Source organism: Miniopterus natalensis, chromosome 4, assembly GCF_054644295.1.
Source record: "Miniopterus natalensis isolate mMinNat1 chromosome 4, mMinNat1.hap1, whole genome shotgun sequence".
NCBI lineage: Eukaryota > Metazoa > Chordata > Mammalia > Chiroptera > Miniopteridae > Miniopterus > Miniopterus natalensis.
Window position 1 is genome coordinate 48,855,701 of NC_142084.1, and position 25,359 is coordinate 48,881,059.

The following is a 25,359-nucleotide window of genomic DNA, read 5'->3' on the forward strand; positions in this document are numbered from 1 at the left end:
CTTTTATATATTAACCTTGCCACAAAAAGCATGCATATGTGAAATAAAAATATAGTATCCTACAAAAATATCAGTATATTTTGAGATGAAAATTTGTATTTCTGGTTTGAGATTAATTCATCAAGTCAAAAGTTTACCATTAATTGTTGAAATTAATGACAAATATTTTTAAACTTCTATTAATTGTTTGATGAATTTATGTTTGCCCCAACATGCAACATGATATAACTTGCCTTTGATTTCTCTTACTATTATGTGATGTGCATAAAGCTTCATTGTGTTATCCAACTATATTCAATCTTTCCTTCCATTATTAGTTCAGTTTCTATTTTTGCTAATATTATTAGTTACGAATATTTGGACAGAGTACCGCCATCCAAAAAAATTATACTGTTTGAAAAAAAATTATATAAAAATAAAAAATTGTACTTATTATACTTGAAGTGCTGAGGTATATTATTTAGAAGTTGTATTTTTGAATCGCCCCCAAACATTTCAAGGCTCAATTTTTTCTTGTTAAAAGATTTTCCATTTTTAAATCTTCTTCTTATCATTATATATTCTTTTCACTTGTAAAAAACAAGCAAAAATATGTTTAACAGTTCAAGTCTAAGAGAAATACTCATAAGTAACAGAGGATTGTAGGAGAAGTGATATTAAGGGAGGTGCATAAAATTCATCTAAGGTATGAGGAAAAGTCACCTACAGACCTTAGGTAAGCAAATTTAAGGTGCAGAGTTTAATAATATTATAAAAGCTTTTAAATAAACATTATTTGTAATAGGATAAAAAGTTAATTTGATTCATAAGTGCCTGGGTTGCAATATGAGGCACGCTGCTACCTGGTTGGTATTGTCTGTAATCCCAGTGGTATTGGAAGAGCCTCTAACAAGTCCTCCTTAGGTTTGGAGTATATCCATGTCATATCTTGCCAGAAAACATATTTAAATGAAAATTAGTTTCTTGCTTAATACTGGCTGCTAGCAGAGACTAAACCCTCACCATGTCCCACAATGTTACCACGTGACTAAAATATAGATTATGAAATGGATATTACCCAATAAATTGAACTAAAAAATCATGTCCATAGCAGCCCACTCATAGGGTAGAAAATCTACCTTAGTCTGGACAAGCCAAAAACACTGAGGCCATGTTCAGCTTTGCCCCAACTTACTTGAAAGTCCAAGTTTCAGTAGAGGGAAATAAACTCAAGAAGACCCAGGACTACACCAGCCTAGAGTCACCCAGAGAAAAGTGTGTCACTGTCCCTACCTTCCAGGTCCAGAGCTGTCCCCAGATATTATGCAGAGGAGAAGACTCAGACCATAAGAATAAATAACTCCAAATTTACCCCCCAAAAAACCACAAAAAACAAACTGACTTTATTTAAACAGAGTGTGAAGAACACTCTTTAATGAAGATTTGGATTGTATGCAATTATGTGAAAGTTGGTAGCTCAATTTACAATTTGCAATGTAAATTGTAGGCTAACTTGTTTATCAGAGAGAATCAGAGAAAGAGATATCTAAGAAGAACCTTCCTTGGGTCAGGACATATCACAAAGATGAACATCAAAAACAACCCCTGCAAAAGAACTTGAATTTAATTTGAGCAGACTGTGAAGCAAGTATCCCCAGGCTTTTGTTAAAACAATATTGAATTCAGCCACCGATCAGTGCAGCCTAAAGACTAGGTGTGATACAGAGTCAGATTAACACAGAGACAGGAAAAGAAATGGTCAAAGAGAGCCTTGTTTAGACCAATGTCATTCCAGGGTGATTGTGAAAATGCTAAAGGCCACAACCTCTGAGCAGTAGTATCAAATAATATGGGTAGAATATATTTCACTACAATAGTCCAGTTAAGTCACTAAATATATAAACAAGCAAAGAACAAGAAGCTTTGTTGGGGTTATGCGAATTTGCTACAGTATATTACCTAAAATATCTTATTTTTAAAAGCAACAAAAAATTGTACATATAAAGCAAAACAAAAATGTGACTCATACGAAGGGAGAAAAAACCCGAGCAACAAACTGCTTTTCAGTGGACCCAAGAGTTATACTGAACAGGCAAAACTTTAATTTTTTCAGTGAGTAAATGATTCAACAAACAGTGGAAGCCTCGTAGCGTGGAATACTCCTCAGCAGCAACAACAAGAAAGCCCTGGCTGGGTGGCTAAGTTGGTTGGGGCATCGTCTCATACACCAAATGGCTGTGGGTTCGATTCCAGTCAGGGCACATACCTAGGGTGTGAGTTCAGTCCCCTGTTGTGTGGGGCATGGGAGACAACCGAGCAATGTTTCTCTCTCACATAGACGTTTCTCCCTCTAGTCTTTCCTCTTTCTCTAATAAATAAGTAAATGAATAAATAAATAAAATCAATGAAAATCTATCCTCAGGTGAGGATTATAAAAAAAACAAACTACTGATAAATACAACAGTGTGGTTGACCTTCAAGAAAATTAAGCCAATCACAAAAGACCACATGTTGGGTGATTTCATTTAAATAATATTTGTTAAAAAAGAATTATACAGGTGGGGATGATTGTTGACTGCCATGGCGAGGGTGTTGTGGAATGTACATGGTTACAACACAGGGAGTGTTGTGATGGTATAGTTAAGTATCCTGATCGATGGTGGTTACAATAATTTGCAAATATATAAAATCACATAGAGCTACACCCGCGCACACGCACGCACGTACATGTATAACTGTTGAGATAGAATAAACTCTACATTTTGAATCAAGAGAATGTCCTGATTTTGATACTATGCTATAGTATGTGAGATTTTAAAGTTGGTGGAGACTGGATGAAGAATCTTACTATATATATATATATCTTTGCAACTTCTTGTGAATCTATAACTATTTGAAAATAAAGTGTTTTAAAATTGGCGTGTATATTGAAATAGAGTACTACATTTATATTAATGCCAATCTGTATGGATGTGGTGAATAAATATATTTGCCAGTTATGAAAACTTTGGTTTATAATCCAGTCCTTATTTTGCGATGTGACCCTGGAAATAAGCAGCAATATTTACATATTTTCTAAAACTATATATTTTTTAATGAAATCCTATGTGTAACTCAAATATGTTAGGCAGGAGAAACTTGCAGAAATACTTAATTTGATATGAATATGTAGCCATCAGCAGGCAAACAATTTGTAGAGCTTTGATGTCTTAGAGAATGTCCTGCACGGATGGAAAAGGTCTATATCTTCACTGTCCAATACATAGCCGTCAGCCAACTGTGATTATTAGACACTTAAAATATGGCTAGTATGACTGAGGAACATAATTTCAAATTTAAGTTAGTTAAAATTTAATTTCAATTTCATCTACAGTGTCTTCCATATTTGACAGAATCAGTCTTTAAATTCTGGTTTGAAAACCATTAACTTAGTGAAAACAATCTTTTTAATGTAGCACATAGGATACATGGCTTCCAGTTGACAGTCTTACTCAGTACAGTAAAACTTTGATATAACAAATTCGGGCTAGAGAGCGTCTGTTAAAGCTGAACGTCCATTATACAATAAATTAGGTTTTCTGAATGTGTATGTTAAAAAATTCACAAATTAGTTAGTTTACCTGTTTTTACTTATGTAGACACATTTGTGTAATTAAAATCAATTATGTATGAAAAGTTTAATTTCACAGAAACGTTTTCTGCACATATTAAAGTAATTTTAAATTTATACTGACTAGGTCTAGTAAATGTGTGCATTCACCAGTCACTGCAAGTAAACAAGCGCATGTGGGAACATCAACAGGCAGGAGTGAAAACTGCTGCAGAAAGTCACTCCACGGACCACAGAACCAATTACTGCGCGCGATGCGCTGTGATCATTTGCTAATTAGCCGAGCATTGTTTACAAGCAGTGACTCTTGGATTTAAATGTGTAGACTATAGTTGTAGATATGTAATATTTTTTATGTCAGCAAAATTACTACAGTGTTTTTCCAACATATATCTTATTCACTAAAATTTGTTAAAAACAACAGTGAATTAATAACAAAAAAATAACTTCTTAATTTAATCCTAAACAAATCTTGGTTAAAAGCATTTTGAAATCAGCCCAGCCGGTGTGGCTCAGTGGTTGAGCGTCCACAGGAGGTCACGGTTCCATTCCCAGTCGGGCACATGCCAGGGTTGCTGGCTCAGCCCCCAGCAGGGGGCGTGCTGGAGGCAGCTGGTCAGTGACAACTCTCATTGTTGAGTTTTCTCTCTCTCCCACTCCCTCTCTCTGAAATCAATTATAACATATTTAAAATCAACAGGGTATTAATTTTCACATGTGACATATGGACCAGAAATTTTGGCCCTTAAATCTGAAGTCCATTAAACAGAGGTCTGCAAATCAGGGGTTACTGTACTTCTAACCTGTGTCATCTCAAGCAGGCCATAATCTGTTTGCCATTGTTTATTTATCTTTGAAATGAAATAATTACAATACTTTAAAGTCACATGTTTCTATGCATTACCATACCTCCCACTGTTACCTTTTTATTTAAAGTATTTATGCCTGTCTGTGCTCCCTGGCGTGCCATCCACCCTCATCTCAGTTGGCTCATATACATAATTCTTTTCAACACAAATCAGACTGTAGCCCAGGGGACCTGGAAACAAGGCTCCGCGCAGGTGGAAGCTGTGCCCTGCCAGAAGCGGTGCTTTCTAAGCCAGCTGATTGAATCACGGAGGTGTAAATGCATTTGCTCCCACCGAGCCACGTCTTCGGAGAGGCTGACAGGCAGTGGGTGGCAGCAAACTGACAGGACAGATTTTTGGTGCATGCTCCAAGGGATGGAATTATAGAAAGGACAATGTTGAAGAAATCAAATTAGTGTCAACTCTATGCTTCTTTCACACTAGAGGAGCAATTGCTTAACTTTACCCGTTTTACAGGAGATTTAACAAAGTAACGACACCGGCATTCTTCGCTTGCAGAGATGAAGACAGGCTTTATTCGATATGGCAGGACGTCTGATTTCCTGAGAAAGTTTCTTGGGATTTAGTTCAATTAAATTAATAAAGGCATGCTGACTCTGAGTCAGAAACTGTCTGTTACCGGGGGAAAAAGGTGAATGAGATACTACTGCTGTCCACGAGAAGTTTCCAATCCAGTGAGGAACAGAGAAACAAACCAAACAAATATTCTGAAGTTGTTGTGGCAACTTTTCAACTTTGTCAATGGATTGTTTGCGTTTGTGTTTTGCAGCACTGCTAGGAAGGTGCCACATGAGTGTGATGCCACTGGGTTTTATACTCGAACATAGCGTCTTCCCCCAAAGTGGTGATACTGACTTTAGGAACACATGGGCACTGCCTATATTAGCATCCTGATGTTTTTAGCAGACGAGTTCTCTGTGACCCTAACTGCATTCATCTACTATTCTTCAAATTCTGCATTTTCTGTGCTATTTCTATTTTTTTCGTTCATTTATGAAATATTTATTAAGTACCAACTATTGCTAGGCTCTGCTCTAGGTGCTGGTTCTACATGACAGAATCATGCGAAGGCTCTTCTTGAAGGGGTTGTTTTCTAGTAGAGGGGCAGGGGGAGGCAGGGAGGCAGGAGGACAATCTTTCTCTTCTCTCTAAGCTCTTTAACTCCTTGTCCTGTGCCCACTGCTATCCTTGGGGGCTTCAAAAGCTAGGCTTTGGCCAATTTCCATTTCTATTTTCTGGGCTTTGGTAGGTGCCCTTTTCCAAGTGATTCTATTATCCTTCCATTTCAGTCACTGCGGTTCAGTCACAGTGTACAGATCTCCCAGGGGAAAGGGATATTAAGTCCAGAGACACACATGTACACACACCTACTGGTGATAATTTAAGTTAAAACATAGTTAGAGCAGGCATGACATTTCATAAAGCTGGTTTGGGAACCATTATCCATAGTTACTGTCAAGCTTGGCTCACTGCCCTCCATGCAGTTTAGAGCCACTGAACATCTTTTAAGTCTAAATGTCATAACTTATTCATTAAAATCATTAAACAGGAATGTGACTTTCCACCTTATACTTAATTTTTACAAATAATGGTACAAATGAGCCACTGTAAATAATTCGGTCATGTTGTCACCGGGGAAGGGGTTCTTGCCCTCCCTCAGTACAGAAATCAAGAGAGGAGCCAAAACAGATTCAGGAGAAGAGGTTTGCTGAAAGCAAGGTGGAGGGAGAGGTGAGAGGGAGGGAGCTGGGCGCACGAGGGGAGCGCACGGTGGTGAAGGACACGGGCCCCCGTCTGCTGCCGGGGCTGCTGTGACATGGGACTGGCTTCTCCACCAGCCAGGCGCAGAGTAATTTCTTCGCTCCCCAGGCCCCCACCCTGGGCTGATTCACATTGGTTCAGACGCAGGGCTAAGCTCTTTGCTTTCCAGGTTCTCAGAGTGAAAGTCAAAGATGAAGAAAAAGTTTAAAACATTTAGTATGAGCTCCGTTTTGAATCTCATAGTGATCTGACACTGCTGTGGTGGTAGGAATTACAGGCCAGTGCCAAAGTGGTTGGGGAATTTTAACCCATGCCGAAGCCTTGCTGTTGTATGTTACCTGCCCTCCTGTCGGGCTTAGGAAGACCAGCTTAGTAGAAACCTCTGATCTTACTCGAGCTGAAAGTAGCAGGACATTTGAAACAGTACTGATTCTCAAGAGGACTTTACAAAATATGACTTCTAATTGAAGAAATAATATATACAAAGGATTTACATATAAGAGGAGTAGCAAACACATACAGTCTTTATATTTCTAGGCACTCTATCACATGCTTGCAGCATTTTAAACTGGTGAACGTAGGCATATATTAGACCTATTTATTATAAATTTAAAATTACAGTTACACATATAGAAAAGTTTTTTATGAAATTAAACTTTCATACATACTTAATTTTAATTACACAAACATGTCTACATAAGTAAAAACAGGTAAACTAGTTTGTCCATTTTTTAACATACACTTTTGGAAAGCCTACTTTATTATATAACAGACTTTCGGCTTTAACGGACACCCCCTCACCCGAATTCGTCCGTTACAGCGAGGTTTTACTGTATCTGAAGCTGGGCACTTGTAGACATCTGGTTTGGTGAGGACAAAGGGTATTCTTAGACTTCTGGGCAGTAACCTTAGTGACCCCTGTAACCCATAGGAAAGCCCTTTTGGCCATGGCCTCCCATGACTTCTTTTCTCTGGCTCTGTTTTGCTTTCAGCCGCAGCTGCCAGCTGGGCTCGGTCGCCTGTGTGGAGCCTTGTTACCGGAGCCCTGGCACTGACTCGTCACTGCCAGGCCCTGACGCAGACCCCCCCTCAGCCTGGGCCTGGGGCAGCTCCCGCTCTGTAGCTGGGACCATCTCTGTGGCTTCGCCCTGCATTTTGTGAGGGAAACTCGGAAACAAGAGGGTGGCAGGAGAGCAAGCGAGAATGGGACCCACACTTGTTGCAGAAGACAAAGCAACGCTTGAAAAGAGCTTTGAGTTTAACAGTCAGGAGGGAAATGGAAAGCATTCCAGGCAGAGAGAGGGCAGATGATAAGACTGATGAGAAAAATCAGCTCATATTTTTAAAACAGCTAGAAATTTGAGTTAGGTCCTGTGCAGGATGCCTATGAGGATAGCAACGGAAAGCTTGAATAAAAGATAGCTAATGAGTGAACTGTATTCTAAGTGAAGTGTGAGAATTGCTATAGAAATATATTTTAGATAGGAATGAGTCTAATCTATTTTTTTCTATGAACTAGAGACATATAATGTTATTCATTAACATAGATTTACTGTAAGAAAAACTAACCTAAGAAATGCTTATGAGTAATTATATAGGGTGTCCCTCTCAAAATGTGTACACACTTTAACTGCTGATAGCTCAATTTTGAAAATGAAATGTATTTTAATAAACTCTGCCTTTATAATTATTCAGAGTGTGTGTATACATTTTTGAGGATACAGTAGATATGTAAGAACTTAATGTCAGTGAGATATTCCTTATTATCACTTCATCACTTTGGGCACAAAAACAGAAAGGTAATTGTAAAGTGGAAAAAAGATGCAAGTAAAAAACAGAGAGATCTTAACCCCATTTTACATCTTCTGCTCTAGACCTACTGAAAAATTATGTCCATTCCCTTTGGTGAAATAGCATTAATTTCTGAAACAATATTAGCTATAGTACTATAATTACTTTAGGAAATTTTTCATTAATCTATATTGCATTATTTGCCAACTAATATTACTGAATTTAAGCCAAAATCAAGTTAAATATCACCTGAAATAATTTTAAGTTCATAAAATAATAAATACAATTATTTGCCTACATAGGAGAATCATTTATGAAGAAAGAAGTTTTGGTGAGCTTGGTAAAATGGTGTTCTAATTGTAACATAAAGCCTGTTATCATTAAAATATCTTAGCCAAATTCAATATGTGTATATGTATGCGTGCTTGTATTCAAGAGAATATACAGGATTCTGACTTGTATTATTTTCAACTGAAAAATATAAGAGAGGAACCCATCACAATCTTCATATAAATTAGAGGAACTGATTGGAGGAAAATTAGGAAAAACATGACAGTGGAAATCTATCTTAAACACAAATGCTATACTCCAAACATATTTTTAAAGGGCAAAAGCTGAAGGTTTAAAGTAGATAAAATCACACTTACTTTTACTAATCCATCACTTATATTTACTATACTCAATATAATAAACCTATTAATATATTTAGTGGAAGAACTTGTCTAAGAAACATAGTGTGTTCATTTGTCATTTAATCACATAGACTTGGTTTTGAGATTATAGTAAAAACAGGGCATTTTTAGATATATGGGCATGTGATACATCATAGATTTCCTCAGGCAGCACATTTTCTGAGAGTGCAATAGGAAAAGGAGTGGACAATCAATAAGCAAACCTCTGCATAACTTCGTAACTGAGATCTGTAAAAGAGTGTGGTGTGCAGATGGTGGGAGAGGTGAGTGGTAATCTGGGCTCAGTGACATTAGGGAATGAATTGGTAGAGCAAAGAAAGCTGAGCACTTCAGGTCAAGAAATCCGTCGCGGGGAATCTGGCCTGATTTGACCAGTAAGGGTGGACCCATCAGGGACCTTGGATTCACATGATTGGGAAATTTCAGGTTTTGATTCAATGTGACAGAAAAAAGGGAGTCAGATTACAGTGTGTGAAGGAATGCCTTCAAAAACTTGGTGTGTTTTTGTGGCAATTCCCTGCAGTGTGGATTGAGGCAGGCGTCAGAGATTCAACACAAAAAACTATCTCTATAAATCCATGAGAAAGAAACCTAAGCCCACTATCGGAGTGCTCATCTCGCAGAATGCAGCTTGAGAGATTGGCAGTTCTTAAATAAACACAGTTTTTTTGCTCTACTTTCAAGTTCACAGTATATTGTTTTCCTTTCTTATTGCCTTACCTCTAACAATGTTTACTTCACTTTGCTTCAGCCTTTATTCTCAGATTGTAAACTTCAGGGCAAAGACTATCAACTTTTCATTTCTCACAATGTTCGGTGTCGTGCCTCCAGCGACAAACAGAAAATAGCAACCGAAGAAGTAAATTAAATGAAAACTGAATTTCTGAATTTCACCTTCCTAGGCATCCTGAATCCTTACTTTCTACACCTAGCAGAAAAATAAAAAATTCAATTCAATAACTTAAAAATAATTATATTTTATTTGATGTTATCAATAATATAAAAAGTTATTTTTATTGGAAAATCTAATGCCTACCCTCTAAAGAAAAGCAGAAACAGTGTGAGAAAGCTCTCGAGAAGTAGAGTTTCTAACTGAATTTGGAGAGTTTGTGCAACTAAAACAGATGGATGAAAAGAAAAAAAAGTGAGGAAAAGAAACGCTTTCTTGCAAAATGACTAGATTGCATGGGTTTATAATTCATCATCCTTTCTGTTCTTAATACATACACTGCATAACCGCGAGCAGCCAGCTTCAGGAGGGCAGATTCCAAGGCAGGGTGTCTGCCACACAACGCGTTGCTGCTTTATGGTTCCAAAATGCACTGTGCCCCCGGAACTGCAAATGTTGTCATATTAAAGCACTTGTCGTTTGGATTCGCTAGAACAATAGCTTTTGCCAGAATTCACTCTTTCTGAAAATGATTGCCTTTTTGGAGTTCTCACAAATAGATTTATTAGCTTTCACACTGAGTGAAAAACCCGGAGCTTGCTATGCAGATTGGCCCCAGAAGCTGTTACAGAGGATACATTTCCAATTTATACAGCGACATCCTTTACTTTTATGCTCTGTCCTCTCTCGAATTGATAAATTGAGTTCTGTTTAAAAAACACAAGAGAATGCCACAGAAGGGAGCAGGACAATTTCTTCTGTGTTTTATAAACCTAACGCTTGGGGTTTCCTTGGTTTTAATGCATACAAGCTTTTACTGGAGCAGAAGTTTGCATGGTAAAATTGCTAGAAATTAGGACTCAATGGGACGGATTGAGGCAAATTTAGGAATCGGTGACAAGTGAGAACATGAGGATTGTTTAGGAAATGTCCTGTCCCTGTAATGTCTTCCTCCCACCGGGGTTTCTGCTAGTCTTTCTTTGGGGCTGTTGGTTGCTGTTCTTAAGGATTAAGCAAGCATTTAACAATTTTATGCCCTGAGAGAGCATGCTGTTTTGTTAGAGTCTTATTAAACTTCATGATACAAAAATGCTTTAAGTTACAGAGAAGGCTTTCGATATGTAGAGAGAGGGAGGGGAGGGGGAGTAAGTGAAAAGAGGAAATGAAGGAGAAAGAGGGAAAGAAAAAGAAAGATTTCTAGGACGACACCAGCTGATTTCAGTGTGAAAAAGGAAGGCGTGTTGAGTCCAGGGATATTTACAGGTCACGCCAGGGGTAAAAAGCACAGGGATCACAGCTAGGCATGTATCACATGGTGACACTATTGATGTAAGTAGGTCCCACCCTCTTTACACTTACATTTTTTGCAGAACACACACCAATTCGGAGAATCAGTGTGGGACGCTTCCTCTTTATGTGTCTCGTGCCCGTCCCAGGGGGCTCTCTTCTGAAGGAGAGAGAAAGAGAGTCCCAGACTCTCCAGTGCTACGTGCCAATGGGCCTGGTGCCGCATGTTGTTTATTTCCCTGCAACGTGTTGCACTTCAAGAAAAACGTAGCACATTCAGATAACTATTTGTCATATTTTTAGTAGAAAATATGTTTTAATTAAAAGAATGCAACTGGTATCCTATGATTAGGACCCAACTGTCAAAGTTGAGTTTTTGTGATATATTTTGTCAAATCTCTGTCCCTCTACCACACTGAAAATCGATAGGAACACTTGTTCTGAACTAAATAGTTAATCCCTTGATCCTTAGAGAAGTCACAGTGAGGCAGGATGGGCACAGAAGATGAGAAATAAAAGCTCTCTTCTGCCTGAATTACTTGGATCCTTCCCACCTACAGGTAAATGGAGATAGTGCAATAGACCTGAAATATATTCACCACATCTACTGGTAATGGATCCCACTTTTTATTGCCCCAAACTCAGCTTCTTGTAATACTTAAAAAATTCTGATTATTAACCCCCATCATTTTTTTTTTTTTTAATATATATCCACATGTGAATCTAATAAAAGCTGTGGACCCTGGCTTCAAGAAAGACAAACTTACACAGGTACTTCCTGCTTTTCTAAAGTTCGCTTTACACAACTTCGCTTTTACAGAAAACCTATATTAGTACCTGTTTTTGTTAACTGAAAGAAATCCAAAGAGAATTTTCACTGTTACAAAAAAAGGCGAAAATGACTTCTTTGTTTTATGCCATTTCATAGGAACACTTTACTTTTGGATAGCTAGGAAAAGCTTTTCCTCCAAGCTAAATATTAGTGGAAAGATGAGAGGCCAAGGACTGGGAGACCTAGTTTAGCCTTGGTTCAACCACTATACTGAGACATTTAGCTTCTGGAATTCAACTTTATTGCCAATAAGGGAGAGAGATAAGCAAAATAAATTTGAATGGAGTATATCAAATACTTTAAGAAGCAAAAAGCAGTTTACATGCATAAAACTCAAGTGTCAGAGAAATCTAACACAGGAAAGACCTCGTCAATAGTATATATGTCGGGGGTGGGAGCTAAAGGTGGGGGGTTACTGCTCCATTTCCTACCAAAGAACTAGGAAAATACTCTTTCTGGGATTGGGAGTTTTTTCCTAAATGAAACAAGCAATATAGCAACCTTACTTTATCTTCAGTTGTTCTCTATAAGGAGTATAAAAAATGTACATGCCATTGACCTCTGCCTTCACATGTCTTCCATGAGCATATGGGGAGAGAAAAATGAGGGGCAGGGAGGGGAAGAGTTTTCTCACTTCCTTTTACCTGAGCCACTCTCTCCCTCAGAGGTGTGAAACAGTAATGCACGGGCTAGTTCCATCCAACTAGCCCAAGTATCAGGGAGAAATTGTCTGATAAGTTTGTACTTTCCATATTTGTGAGCAAACTATTTCTAGTTTGTGCAAATTGCCTTCATATATGTTTTAGAATACATTATTTTTCCAGTGCATATTTCTCTAGGCTATGCCAGTCTGGGATATAGTAGGAATAATAGCAATGAAACTAGCTGAATTTCATTTAACAATTCCCATGTGATGATGACATTCTAAGCATTTTACATGTATGTACTCACTGAACTCATAATCCTTGAGTTGGATGCTTTTAAAATTCCCATTTTAGAGATAAGAAAAGTAGAGTGCAGTGCATGGAGGCTGAGTAATTTATTCAAAATCCCAGAACTAGTAAATGGAGAAGCCAATTCTGTGCAGTGTGGTTAAGTCAGATAGTTCAGTGGAACTGGTTAAAATTAAAAGATTACTAGGCATTTGGAATCACCATTCTTCTTCCAGCACACACACACACACACACACATACGCACACACATATACATGGAAACACCTGGTTGTTTTTGTTGTTTTTTTAAAATATGTCTTTATTGATTTCAGAGAGAGGAAGGGAGAGGGCGAGAGAGATAGAAACATCCATGATGAGAGAATCATTGATCGGCTGCCTCCTGCACGACTGGGGATCAAGCTAGAAACTCCAGGGATGTGCCCTGACCCCAAATCTAACCGAGATCTCCTGGATCATAGGTCAATGCTCAATTGCTGAGCTATGCTGGCCAGGCAGCACATGTATTTTTATTGATGGAAAGTTGAAAATTATTGGCAAGTCCTGGGCACATATAGTGTTGGTTCAGAATCTGAGAGACCAAAAACCACAAGACATGAGCACAACGGCATAACCAGCTCAATTCTAGGTGGCATGGTTTCAGCACTGTCAGCTCTCAGAGCAGTCCTGAGCAAAGGATAGCTTTACTGAGTATTATTCTCATCCAGGATGTGGGAAGCAGATGCATTTGTTTGCTTATACCCATAATTATTCAAAAATATTATAAAATGTTCAAATTCCTTTTCTCCCCACAAGGGACCTAAATTAAGAGATTCAGCATTGCAAATACATGAGCCAGGAGAGTGTATTAATAAGGGACTTGGCAGGAAAAGCAGAAACCAAACTAGTGTTTGAAATGAGGGAATTGAACAAGGAGTTCATCATACCGGCGCTGAATAAGCTGAATGAGTAAAAAATGTTTAAAAATAAAATAAATAAGCAAAAAACACTGAGGTAAGCCAGAAAAAAATAGCTACAAGAAGAATCTATCACCTTTACATCTAGGAGAATAAAGGGAAAGGTTGGGATTATCATAATATACACTGTCAAGAGTGGCCCTGCAGAACGGGAACTCAGGCCTCTAAGAAGGGGGTGTGAGCCAGTGGCTGCTGGATCAGGAGGAGTTTCAGTGATGTTGGTTCTGATCAAGAAAAGGGAACTGAAGGCTGGAACCAACTGCTGCTGCTGTGGAGGAAGCTCTGCTGTAAAAAGAGACGCTTCTTTCTTTTGTTTACCTTGGGATTTCCTACTTGTGCTGCCCCCTACTGTCAGGATGTGACAAGAAAGCAGCTGTAATGAGAGAAGCAGCTTGTAGATTTTCAAACTCGGCATCATAAAGTAGAGGTTAGTAAGGCAGACCTGATGCAATGAGACAGTATCTTAATAACCAGGAAAATGGGCTAGTAGATACAGATATCTAACCTCTTTATGATTCAGTTTTCTCATGTGTTAATTTTGGAATGTAGTTCTATCCACCTCAAAGTGATGTTATAAATGTTAATCATATAATGGTATACAGTCTATGCTCAATAAATGCTAGCTATTAAAATATTTTTATTCATAGATTTCTCTGAAATACGTGAAACAAAAAGAGAAAACCCTTTAGAACAAACATGTACTCTAGAGAACAAATAGGTCAATGTTAAAATTCTAAGCAAACTTACAAAGTAGCTTTGAACTGACAATGCCTATAGTGTGCTAATCAGGCATCTTCCTTATGTGTGGGTAGTAAACCAAGCCAGCAGACAAATCGATATATGAAATCTGTTGAGCAGACATTTCTAAGATATTAATCATTTCTGAAGATTCTGCTAAATTCAAGGAAGAATGCTTATATAACATTCCTAGCCAAGAAACAACACACTGATCTGTGCCTCTGATTATTCCTGTTTACAGAAGTTTCGATGTGGGAACTGACGTTATGATAAGAAAAACAGCATGGATAAAAATCTAATAGTTAATCTCAACATTGTTTCCACATGTCTCCAAGGTTTTTATTAGAAAAATAATGTTTCTTAACATTTATCATTGCTCGTTATACTCCGGATCATGTTGAAAAGCAAAACTAAACAGGACAGCCTGGTTGACTATCACATATATTTGGAATGAGCATGCAGGCTGTAAGTCAATGTTTATGAGCAGATTAGTCAAGTGGTTTTATTAAACACATTAGGCCATATTTATTCTAAAGTACTTATGTAGTGTCTTTAGAACAAGCAGGGACAGAACTGATATTCATTAAGCCTTACACTTTATATCAATGACTGCATTTAATTAGCACAACAGCTTCACAAAGTAAATGTTATATTCTATTTCATAGATGAGAAAAATATTTGAGAAACTCTTCAAAGGTATTTATTTTAAAGTGAGAAAACCATTTATAACCACATTTAGTAATCTTTCTAGTTTACCATGTTTGTTAGGTTATATTTTAATATATTTCATTTATCCTTAATAAATTTTAATTGAATGCTTATTAGTTTTCTGTGCATTAGCATGCTTTGAGATTAAAAAAAATAAGTTCCATTTCTTCCCTGGAAGACACATCTGTTTTTGGAAGACATGCTATACTGTATGACATAATTAGAGATAAGGAACCTATCAAGTGGAGAATCATGGAGGCTCTGACGTTAACTGGGAGGTTGTACTTTGTTCTAATCCACAGAACCTCCGCCTTCACTCTCACCATCACAGTGGGCCCCTGTTCTTCTAGCTTGCCTTCAATCAAGGCATGGACGTGATCTATGAACACATCAACCAGGGAAAGCTGTGGAAACACAAGTACAAGTATGAGAACTAGTTCTTCGGAGGCCCCCATCAAAGCCAGAAGGACCAGGTTCATCCACCAGCTGTTTGCCCAGAGCCAGCGCCTCCTCTTAAGATCCTGCTCAAGTCACTCTTCACAGACCACCTTTCACTGTTGGCAAGAAATGGCTTCTAACTTCTCCTATGTTTGAAGTATGTTTAATCAGAGTCATCAGCAAATAAATGTAAATTGTCCTTGGAAAAAAATCAATAAAACTGCTTAATTGTTAATAGATAAAAATATATATTTTTGTATTGTCAGACAATCTTAGATATTAGTTTGTACCCAAACCTCTTAGTAAGTAGTCTGTGCATAAAAAAAAAAAAATTGACTTAAAGTATGGATAGCATTTGGCATAACTCTAAAGAAAAGAGCTCTCACTGAGTTCTTGTTAATTTGTTTGCAACAAAACCTATTGAAGTATAATCAGGGTCCTTGCCTTTAGTCTGACACAATTTCATAGTGTTTGTCATACATACTGCTGAGGCATGAGTGGGCTGGTAAATTACACCATGTGCCTTGCTTAAGTTCTGGACCAGTTAAGCTATGGATGCAAAGACATGTGCCCATGGGAATAGTAACATCAGTTTAATTTCCAATAGAGATATTTAAAAAATTGACTTCATCATACTGACCTCCATAATGGACATATTCAGTCACTTAGTTGTGTTATTGCCAACCACCAGGACGAGTAGAGACTTCCCTTTTACAGTTTAAGGCAGGGAAGTGATATCAGCAAAAATAGCAAAGTAAGGACACACAAAAACATTTTTCTCCATAAAAGTAATGGGAACACTGTAAGAAAAAAAATTCAGAGATTTCCACACACCCCTCTCAATAATTGATATAAATTAACAGGATATAATAAAGATATAGAAGACTTGAACATCGCTATCAATAAAAAAAAGATAAACCAAAAACTTACAAGTATAGCCCATGGATACAGACTATAGTGTGGTGAAGGTCTTTGTGGGGAGGGTAGAGGCTGGGCAGACAAGGGTAAAGGGGGAAATTGGAGTCATCTGTAATTCTATCAGCAATAAAAAAATAAAGTTGACCTAATTGATATTTAAAGAAGATTCCACTAAACAATCGCACAATATATGTTATTTTCAATTGCACATGAAACATTTAAAAGGTAGACCATATTCTAAACCATAAAAAACCAACTCCATGCATTTAGAAGAATTTAAGTTATGTAGAGTATGCTCTCTGACCACAATATATTTAAATTATCAGTCAGTAACAGAATAGTCTCTAGAAAATCCTCAAATAGTTGTAAACTAAATTTCACATTTCTAAATAATCTATAGGCCAATAAAGAGGTTCATAGCAAAATTAGAAAGTATTTTAAACGGAATGAAAATGAAACAACATATAAAATTTATAGTATGCAGCTAAAGTAGAACTTAGAGGGATCATTATAGAAGAAATGCCTGCATTAGGAAAGAATAAAATTTCTCATCAGTGACCTCAGTTTCCAAACTAAGCAACTAGAAAACAAAGAGCAAGCAATACAGCAATAAAATAAAATAATTAATATCAAAGAGAAACAGAGCAATTAGACAACAAACATAATGGAAGAAATCAAAGAAACCAAAATAATAACCTATTTTAAAAAATCAATAATTGATTAAAGTTTCTTGTCTTTTTTTTAGAGGGACAACAGTGTGGTGATTGCGAGGGAGAGGGATATGGGTGGAAGTGACTGAATCCAGAGGTCCACCCAAAAGGAAGGCAGAATAAAGTTTGTCCTCTGTAAAACGCAAGTTTCAAATTAGAAAGGGTATAAGGATGCAGTTAGGGGTCCCAAACCTAGAAATGTTTGAATATTATTAAGAGAATAGCCATTGATAGAGACAGGAAAGTTAAACCAAGAGAGAAACAAGAAACTTGGGTTAGGGTGGTGGTTTAGGGCTGGATGATGACTGCTGGGCAAACGGCATGCATGCTGAGTGTAGTGATGCCCTGATGGGACAGGCCAGCATAATCCAAGCCCACGGTAGTCCCGGGAATACATTAATTCAGAAGAAACATAAATCTGTATATTATCATCAAACTAAAACAAAGAAGAGTGTCATAGAGGACAACAGGTAGATAAAGTAATAACTTTTCATATCAAAAACATTTTAGTAAATTATAATGATAGTAATTTAAATCACAATAAATTGTGTATGACTATGTTCTTACCCAAATTTAATAATTCATATCTGATTGTTATTTTAAATAAATTAAAGCCCCTGGCATGTTGATAATAAGATTTTAATTTGATCTTTACGAGTACATTATTTCTGTTTCTGGGAGTGAAGTAGTGAACATCTGAGGTAGGGTGAAATTGATCAGTAAAGAAAGTACCTGCGCTAGAAGACACAGGGGACACTTATTCAACATAGCAGCAGCCTAAAGAACTGAGAAAAAAGAAATGCTTTTACTAGGTCATGGGGTATATAACTCACCAACAAAAGGTTAACATAATTATTAAATTTTCATTAGTAAATATGACATTTTTCTTGAACTAGAAAAAATAAGTATTTTTAAAATGTTGTGAAGATTTTTTTGTTAACTTGTTCTTAAAGTGAAGTATATTTATCATAGCTAAACCAAACGACAACAACAAACACTAGGTAAAATGCAGTCTTTGCTAGTTAAAGAGGTAAAACACCCATATGCATATATATCACATTCACATACACACTCTAACATACTATGACTCACAAACACATACTTGATAGTCAAATACACATGAACACAAATGCTTGTGCTTTTTAAAATATATATATATATATATATCTTTATTGATTTCAAAGAGAGGCAGAGGGAGGGAGAGTGACATCCATAATGAGAGTCATTGATCCGTTGCCTCCTGCACGCCCCCTACTGGGGATTAAGCCTGAAGCCTGGGCATGTGCTCTGACTGGGAATCGAACCGGGATCTCCTGGATCCTAGGTGGGTGCTCAATCGCTGAGCCACACCAGCCGGGCTGCTTGTGCCTTTTAATTATCTTGTGTGGAGCTGATATGAAAAAGCAAACTGAAATATTGCTTACAGAAAACTAAATCATTATTGAAAATATGTTTACAAAATATTGAGATTCATTTTTGAATGAAAAAGCTATTGAGTTTTAGATGGAATTTCATAGATGGAATGAAATTCAAAGATTTATTACAGATATGTTGTCAATATATGTATAGTGCTTTAAATTTTTGATTAAGCGGCCTATTTAAACAGCAGGAGGTCAAACATACATTTAATAGTTACTTTAAAAATGAAACAGAAAAAAAAGTATCTTGACAGGGAATTACAATACTTCTAAGTACAGATTTTTTTTTTTCTTCAGAGGCTTTCCAGCCAAATGTGCATCTGAACAGGGGTATAATGATATGCTTAATGATGTAAAGCAAACTGTACTGGTCAAATGTTACTACTAAAACATTTAAAGTCAATAAATATTGCATTAATCCTTCCAGGCACCTCATTCAATCCCTTTCAAGGCAACATATCTGTTTATAAGAGGATTTTTTATTCATATCCTACTTTTAAAAACTATGTAAACAATGCATAAAATATAAAAATTAGAAAACTATATAACCTGTTTAGATAATAAAAAATGATAAAATAGCTCCACATTATAGCTGCATCAGAAAATATTGATTGGGATGTGAAACCATTAACTCTGATTTAAAACAAGAACAGATGCAGCAGGCATGATTCTTCTGGAATAAATGTTACTAAATACAAAACTCCTTGCACTTGCAATTTTTAAAGTATTGGGCAAAAAGTACTGGATTAAAGAAATATTACTTTGGAATACTTAAAACTTAAAGAAAATTGAAAATGAGGCAAAATCATAGGAGAAAATTTCAGATTTTTAATAAACATTTTGAAGTACAGTTCAACTTATAATAATAAAACTCAGTATTTATTGTTTCCTAAGGGCTAGGAAATGTGTGCAAGGACAAATGGAAGGACGCATTTCTTACCATCACTATAACACAGCCTCTCTGTAGTTTACTCTTGGGAAATATGTTCAGTGTGAGTATACTAATCATAACAACAACAACAAAAATAGATTAGAGAATAAAGACAGAAAATCCTAGAGGGCTTAAAGACCACATCTGGAAGGATCTAGAAAGCATCCTAAAGGTAGTTATTAAATAAAATGTGAAGAGTCTGAGATGTTGCCTTATTTGAAAGTTAACATGTTATATACATACACAGTTGACCTTTGAACAATGTGGGGGTTAAGGGTGCCAACCCCCCTGTGCAATCAAAAGTCCACGTATAACTTTCGACTCTCTAATATCTTGACTACTAATAGCCTACTGTTGACCAGAAGCCTTACCAATAATATAAACGGTCGACTGCACATATTTTGTATGTTATATGTATCATACACTATAATACAGTAAGCCACAGAAAAGAAAATGTTATTAAAGCAATCATAAAGAAAGAATATACATTTACAGTTCTCTACTGTACTTATTGGTACCATAAGTTTACATCACCTGTTTAGAAGATGAATCATCTGTCAGTACTTATGTCAATATTGTCTTCTATGATATAAAACACTGTAGATGCTATAACTATTACTAACACTAGACATCAAAGTGAAAAGATAACTGTGAAAAAGAAATTCATGTTTATTTCAAGGTATAAACAACTCATGCATTGATATTGAAAAAGTAGCAACATGATTGCTTTATGGTAGCCTAGTGTAATTAACATGGTTGCTTCTCAGTAGTAAGAAGATCTACAAAAATTTTTCCAATATATTTATTTTTTTAAATCTGGATATAAGTGGACTAGCACAGTTCAAACCTGTGTGCTGTTCAAGGGTCAACTGTACTGAGAAAATATGAGAACTCCATCTCAAAGACATGAGTTATAACTCATGATAAAAGCAGTATCCATAGCAATAACTCGCATTGGTTTCTTAAGTCCTGTTCCCCATCCAGACACACACTGAGGGATGGTACCGGCACATGTCGTGGGTGCATTACAAAGAGTAGCTCAGAGGTTAGGAAATGCTGGCTTTACCTAGGACAGCTGGTGGCCTACCTGTTCTCTCCTCAAACTTCTCATCATAAAGAGGCCTTATCTTTAGCCTGGAAAGTGAACACTTCTTCTCTGGGGAGGGGAAAGAGACAGTATTTTCCTGGAATGGCTCCTGGAAAAAAAAAAAATTAGTAAAATAAAGTTCCCATCTTTATTATATGGGTCAGCAAAAGAAATCTCCTCCCACTTTTTATTGAGCTTCGCCATTATGGGTGAGAAGAGTAATTAAGAGGAAGTTAGAGAAGACAGTCATACTCTCCATGAGAAATTTATTTATTTATTTATTTACTTAAATGTCTATGTTAAATGTGTGTATTTCTTGTGCGATCATGATTTTGGTCTTCTTGATGTTCAAATGCAGTCCCCCTTTGACACTTTCTTTTTCACCTTCATCAGAAGTTGTTTCAGATCTTTGCTCCTTTCTGCCGGTATGATGGGGTCACCTGCCTATCTTAAGTTATTGCTATTTCTCCCACCAATTTTCACCCCCCTCCTCCTCTGACTGTAGCTCGGTTTTGCACATAATATATTCTGCAAATTACACAAATAAGGAGCTAAAATGCCCCCTTGCCTGACAGCTTTGCCTGTAGGAACCACGCTGTTTCTCCATATTCTATTCTTACGGTGCCTTCCTGACCTCAGCGCAAGTTAGGTATCAGGACAGCCAAGTACGGCTGCACACTCATTTCTGTCAAAGGCTTTCGTCTATAAAACACAGGTTAACCTTCTTCTGAAATTCTTCGGCAGCAACTCTACTGTCTCTTTTTTATAGATATTTCTTGTCATTCAGTAAAGGTAGGTTATAGAAATTCTTATGAATAATATAATTGAGACTGTCATTAGTTAAGTACATGCAACATATGAAGGATCACCAAACACAAAAATGTATTACTTGCAAAAATATGTTTTGATAATAATAAATGCATAAAGCCAACCAAAGCAGTAAATAACTGGTAAAATGCTTTAGAGCCGCATGCAATAAATAAATCATAACAGTGAAACCCTTTCCTTAATTAGACAATGGAAGAGTCAGCACAGTTCTGCCTAAAAATAAGAATGCAGTCACAAATGTTACGTTATCTAGGACTCATTGTATTTAAACTATTAAATGGCTTCACAATCACATTAAATAGATTTGTGCATGATATGAAAATTGATTAATGCATCAAGCTTTTTAAAATGAATACCTGTGCTGTGCATGGACAGTTTATTTCATGACGCATAATTCAAATACAGTATGTGGAACTATTCTACATTGTTTCATTACTGGATTTCAAATAAGGCAGACTTGTTAGCATTTGCTGCAATGGAAACCACAATTTTCTCCTTTCCCTTCATGTCATTTAATATGAACATTTTTAAAATATACACAGGGTGCCACTACCACATTTACTAAGTGTATCTAATCAGTGACTTTATTAATGTTAGTAATTCTTTCACAGGATTGGAACATTGTACTTCCATTGATTTGCCCTAGAGGCTATCATCATTAAAAATAGACAAATCTGCAACACATTTTTAGTAAATCACCTAGAACTGGTGTTCAAGAGACTTTGGAATGCCTGGTTGAGAGAAAACAGTGTGGACTGCAAGGCGAGGAAATTTCAGGACCTGTGTTAGTAAATCATGGCGTTTTGAGAGTATTTAATGTCTCGAGTGGTACACAACTGCAAGCAGATAAAAATACATAATTTCATATTGTTGCTTTTTAAAACTTTTCTTTTGTTCAACTTTGACATTTTCATGGAATTAAGCTCAGAGAGGTGAGGATTAAAGTATTAACTTTAAAAGCAAACCATTTTAGTTGAACCATTTATAACACTTATTTTGAGGATATCACAAATATTACATTACAGGATAACATGCTGAGCAAGTTTTTATGTCAAGCTTTCTATGCCCTTGGTGTACTCATTTCTGGTGCATAGTTATTTTCAATCAAGACCAATTTATAAATTCCAGAGCAACTGTAAAATAATTCTAGTTAGCAGTTTGTATTAGCAGTGCTAATACATACTTCCACATAGTATATCCAAAACTTATTTTTATCCCCAGGCCAATTCACCTCCTGTTTTCTCTAACTCAATGAATAATACCATGCCAGAAGTGAGAAGATCGTAATTACTACTTTCCACCTTGCCCACATTTATCCATCTGTTATGCACTGAACAAACTTGTCCCATTGATATTTCTTCCTTACAACTCCTAAATGTTGCTACCTCTCCTTTTACCCACTATCCTTACCTTAGTTTAGATCCACATTCTCCCACATATAATTTTTAGCATTCTCTTGTATACTGAATACAGACAAAAATTAAAGTGATCTTTCTAAATTACTAATTCAATATTGTTACTCTTCTGATTTTAACCTATAAACAGTGTCTTTCTGTCTTTAGAAAACATCACAACTCTTTAATATGGCATAAAATATGTCATGATCTAGTTTTCTGTTACACCTATAGGGTTTTAATCCACTGTCTCCTTTCTACTCTCAATTATGTTTGTTTAGATAACTCCCACTCACTCTTGATGCTCAGGTGTAGTCATTTCTATGAAGTTCTTCTACCACTGAGCACTTATTCAGGTTCCCCTCTTACATCACAGTAGCATTTTTAACAGTCTCTTATTATTTTTATTTATCTGAATTCCATTGGGCTCTAATCTTCTTTAAGACAAGATTTCTGTCTATTCACTGGTTTATCTCCAATGCTAGCCTGGTGTTGCACATAAATAGCAACTCAGAGCTATTTGTTTAAGTAGATTTATTTGAGATAATCTATGGAATAACAAACTAGATTAAACCTATAAGTAGATCATAAGAGGCAATTTTGACATAACTATAAATTATATACTATATCTTAATGTTTCACATATCTGGCAACATGAACTAGTTCAGGTAAAGCTGTTAGATTGTAAGTAAACTTAAACATGTATAAGAACGCAGAACACAAAGGTAGAAACACAGAACTATATTTTATTATTTGTTTATTTTAATTATGTATTTTATTTATATTTTATTTTCTATTGTTTGTTTTTACTCACATAAAGACTAAAATGGGTGTTTCTCAAAGTGATAATTTAAGGAAAAAGCAGTTTCAGTTTTTAGGCCCACTATCTCCACAATGTTCTCAAAGCTGCTTCTCTGAATTAACCTGACAGGTGAGAAAAATTATGGAGAATGCACATGGCAGGTTTTAAGAAGCCAGTCCTAGGGGTGGTTCACATCAATTCTGTTTATATTATATGGGTTATAATTCAGTTAATTCCAAATGCAATGGAGTCTAGCAAATATTCTATAACTAGTTCTTCAGGAAGAGTACATGGGTTTAGCAAATACATATCCAGTCTGCCACTAGAAAACCTATCTTGTCACAAAATATAGATTCATGCTTGTTCCTCAACAGAGACCGACACCAATCACTTTCAAAGAAGATAAACAAAAACATACAGTTATTGGATCCAACTCAGAGTTCAAGATCTCTAGGCTGTCTTTTTGGCCTTTCTGAGTTTCGAATTGTCTGACAACCTATAAGCCAAAAGACATCTTATCTGATTTTCACATGTCTCAGTTTATATAAGGATCAGGGGCTAGAAAATTGTAGTAACAATTTTCATCTGGAAAAGCAGAGAAGAGACACACAGAAACCACTTTTCTGGAGCCATAAAGTCCTACAGTCCAGGCATTATAAGAACTTCTCTGGCTGTTGAAGAAGCACCTTAATGAGACCCTTGCAATTTTCCAGTGTGTATGTTGTTTTTCATGCTTACTGGGTCTCTAATTCCTGCAGATTCTTCCTTGCCTGTTACACTCCAAAGCTAAATCTGAAGTGGGTGCAATTTAGGAAAATTACCTATTTGGTAGTGGCGAGTTTTTACAGGGTCCCTCTTGTTCGAGTAGGAAGTTAGATTTTAGCAAAGGAATGGAACCAGATATCTGATTAAGCCTGATAAATAGGAAAAAAAACCACAGTTTTACAGTCATCCAGAAAGTAACCCACGTCATTCTACCAAACGATCCAACTTTTCGGTCACCCTGCGGAGTCCAGCGACTAGTGGGAAGAGGGAGGAACGGTGAGGGGGTTGCTGTCACCGAGCTGGTGCCCAGCAGGAGCCAAGGGCCTTGCCAGCGCCAGGGCCCCAGCCTGGGGCCGTCGGGAAGATGGGGCAGGGCGCAGCCAGGACAGTGAAACGGCGCAGGAGGGAGGCTGGGGCGGCTCAGCACGAGCCAAGGGGAAGCAGGAAAGAGGCTGGAGAGCTGGAAAAACTCCTCTTTTCCAAACCTGAGGAAATAAAAGGAAGCTTAACATAGAGCTCGGGGCAGCCGCTGCCCTTGAGGCCGCCCACGCTCTGTCTCTGCGCGCGCTGTTGATTTTCACCTTCAAAAACCTGCCAGATCGCTTAAAACTCCTCCGATGTGACTGCCTGGGAAATTCTCTTCCCCTGACACTGCAGAAGAAGCTATTTCCTCTGGTAACATTCCTACTTGTGCAACACTGAACAGCAAGAATCGATTTGAAATAAAAAAGTCAAAGGGGTTTTTTTTTTTTTTTTTTTTTATTCCGGATTTGTTGTTCCTTTGCCAAAACAATTTCCTCAGAATATAGTATGTTTCTGATCTGTATGCTTGCAGGTATTTCCACTGTGCCAGTAAATTCATGCAAAGTTCTCTGGTCTTCTTTATTTATTTGCTTTATGAATTTCATGCTTCTCCACATTTAATTTTGACTAATCTGAGCTAAACTGAAGGAAAAGATTCAGGTGGTTCAGTATTAGCTTGAGTATTGTTATCTCAGGATTGACA

At 36.8% G+C, this 25,359-nt stretch overlaps 1 pseudogene; it reads left to right on the plus strand.

The window, feature by feature from the left end:
- The first annotated feature begins 15,314 nt into the window (after positions 1–15,314).
- LOC107527499 (cytochrome b-c1 complex subunit 9 pseudogene) lies at positions 15,315–15,499 on the plus strand (annotated as a pseudogene).
- The last annotated feature ends 9,860 nt before the right edge of the window (positions 15,500–25,359 follow it).